The following is a 3,261-nucleotide window of genomic DNA, read 5'->3' on the forward strand; positions in this document are numbered from 1 at the left end:
AACCATGAAATTTTTCATAGCTAGTTTATGATGCTTTCATTTTGAAGGAGGGACATGTTGCTGGTCACTTCTATTGCATATCAAAGAGTTAATATCCACTTTTTGGAGAAATGTTTCCTAAGAGGGGAGTGCAGATCTGGTCTATGTGTGGTCCTCCAGAGCCTATCAATAAAAGAAATGCAGAACAGCATTGATTTTGCTGCTGTCGAAGTGCCCAGGCTTCGATCTGTGACAATATTGACCCCATTCCCAGAACAAAATGTAACAGAATAGAAAGATGTTTATAATATGTGGTTAATAAGAGAAAGGTTGTAAAATAGTTCCATAATGTGACTCTGTTTTTCCATTATATATGCATGGGGGTAAGGGGACGGAATCTAAAAGATTCTAAAAATTTAACAGTGCTATCTTCTAATTGATAGTAATATTGTTGATTTATTTTTCCTTTGCTTGTCCATGTTTCCTATATCCCTATCATAACATGGATTTCTCATTTTTTTAAAAAGAAGGAAAGGGAATACTTTCATCCACTTCTGGGATGGTAGAATGATGTACATAATCTGCTTGTAACATTTCTGCAAGTGGAAGCTCATCCAAAATATTTGACACTCTGCTAAGGTGTGACTCTTAGGGTCACAGGAAATAATGGGAGACTCAATTCTTTGGCTTTTTCAGGTTTCAGAATTTTCACTGTTATCAGCAGAAACAATCATAGGATTCAGTAACCTAATTACTTAAAGATCATAAAATAAATAGAAATGTGTATGTAAAAGTGTATAGAACTGCCTCGAGGGTAGGTAGTAACCTGTATATTTGCGTGGATAACCTAAAAGAAACTCTGGAGAGCTTGAAGGGATGTTTTTGGATGTCTAGGTAGCAAAGCTACATGTTTTAGGATCTGACAGACCCAGGTTTGACCTCTGTGGCCACCACGTATGAGCAGGTAGCTTAATGTCTCTGAGTCGCAGTTTTCTCTTCTGTAAGATGAGGATAATAATAATAACCACCTCATAGAGATTTTAAATATCTATATCACAGTCTGCACTGAAAGTTAAACACATTGTCTTACACAGTAAAAGCAAGGACAACTATCAGAGCAGGTTTTCCTTTTATTCCCTCCCAGATTCCTGCCATGGCCAACACTGCACCTCCCTCTCCTTGGCCATAGGACAGGCTTTATCCCTGCACCACAGCATCTATGTATAGAGTGGAGGCCATTCCTCCCCCTTTGTCAATATTTCCTTTGGGGAAAATTGAAGGCAACATATTTCACATTCATTATAACCAACCATCACTGGGTCTAGTACACTCAGAGGAAAGAAATAAAATGCAATGTCTGAATTTTGAAAAGTTCTATATAATAAAAGCATAGTATACAAATTGTCCCCTCGACCAGGAGGTCATCCAGAGGCAGGGTCGACCAGGGGTGGGGCCGGCTAGGGGAGGAAGGGAGGCACTGGTCAGCAGCAGCAGGAGGCCCTGGCCGGCAGCTGGAATCTGCTAGGGGCCCTGCCAGTGCACGGATTTCATGCACTGGGCCTCTAGTTTAATATAATAGGAATGTTAACAGGGATGGTAGAATGACCTACATAATCTGCTCTACACATGCCTGAACAAGTAAGATCTTCTCCAAAAAGGCACCATACAGAGCAAGCAAGAGTGTTGTGAATTTTACTTCAGCCAGTTTGGTCAAGCATGACTCTGGTGCTTCTCGGTGGGTAGCAGTAGCCCCTGAGGAAATGCAAGATGGGTGGGGATTCCATTTCTACTTCTGCACGTACAGCTTTGTCATCGAAAACCACTTCAAGCCCATTTCTTCCACACAATCAGACATTTGTTAAATAAACTTTCATTAGCAAGTAAGCCACAGCCTACTTCACACAATGTGTTCTGTGAACTCAGTGTCCCTTTGGGCAATCATGAATTGTGACTGTACTCTAGAATTAGATTTCTATTACCCTTAGAGTTGGTATCAGGTGAACAGTCCTCCTAAGCCAGTGCCTGAGTTCAGGGCCATTTGGGGCTCACGCCCTGTGCCAAAAGGTTCTGGCTACAGACATTTCTGGATTCTTAATCCTTGTTTGTGCAGAGGAACAATGAAGGGGAGGGACACCCTATAAATATTTTAGCCACTCACATGCGCTACATTCTTTAACTTCACAGTGAGAACCCATTCCTGACATTAAGCACAGTACATAACAAGCCACTAATTTCATCAATGACAACTCATTTTTGACATTCACTATGCTAATTAACATCATTTCAAGTGTCTGTTGGAATATGGATAGTTTTCTGCACACTTTGGGGTGGCCACCTCTGGTGTCATTTCCATGATCACTTTTATAATCTACCTTGTAGAAATCCAATGTCTTTGTGCCCTCAAATAAGTAAAAAAAAATTAACATCTCAAAAATCTAAGAGGGACTCATGCCTGCAGGGGCGGCATCTATGTGGCCTGTTGCACAGTGGTCTGTGGAGAGGGAGTGCACAACCCTTGCCGAGAAGCCAAAGCCTGGCCTCTGTTACTCACCCTTAATCGTTGCAACAGAGGAGGTGACTCCAATGACAAAGAAAGGTCATGTCTGTAGAGAAATGGGGAAAGTTTTCAAAGTTGGGTTTTGGTTTTTTTTTGAAAACTCCAAAGAAGTATGTCATGACCTCTTGGATAAAATACAGAATACACATCTTACAACTCAGAGCTAGCCCCAGGCAAAAACATAAACTAGGCAAGGTGCAGCCTCAGACTCGTAAGTCCTTCTTTCTATCTGGACTTCCATTCTCCCCAGTCTTCCCTCTTTTAAAGCTCAAGTAGTCCCTCCCTATTAAAGCTAGTCTTTAAAAGAAAAAAAAGATATAAAATAGGAAATTTTAAAAATACAAGTGTACAGTTTTAGAAAAAAATATAGGGACATAGGGAGTCTCATGAAAAGTTGGTATTTTTTTGTTTATTAGTCATCAATTGAGGAAATTTTTTCCATTGGTTTTTATAGAGTGTGGAAGAGAGGGAGAGTGAGGACGGGGGTTGATGTGAGAGAGTCATGTCTATTGGTTGCCTCTCACACACTCCTCAACCTGAGCCAGGGATCAAACCTGCAACACAGGTACGTGCCCTGAACTTGGAATAGAATCCACCACCTCTAGGTATATGGGTTGATGCTCTAACCACTGAGAACACCGACCAGAACATGGTCATTTTTATATTGGTATATCCTTTGTGCTTAGCAACTTGTAATTCTTATCAACTGCCTTTAATATATATAT

Source organism: Myotis davidii, unplaced genomic scaffold (genome assembly GCF_000327345.1).
Source record: "Myotis davidii unplaced genomic scaffold, ASM32734v1 scaffold268, whole genome shotgun sequence".
Lineage (NCBI taxonomy): Eukaryota > Metazoa > Chordata > Mammalia > Chiroptera > Vespertilionidae > Myotis > Myotis davidii.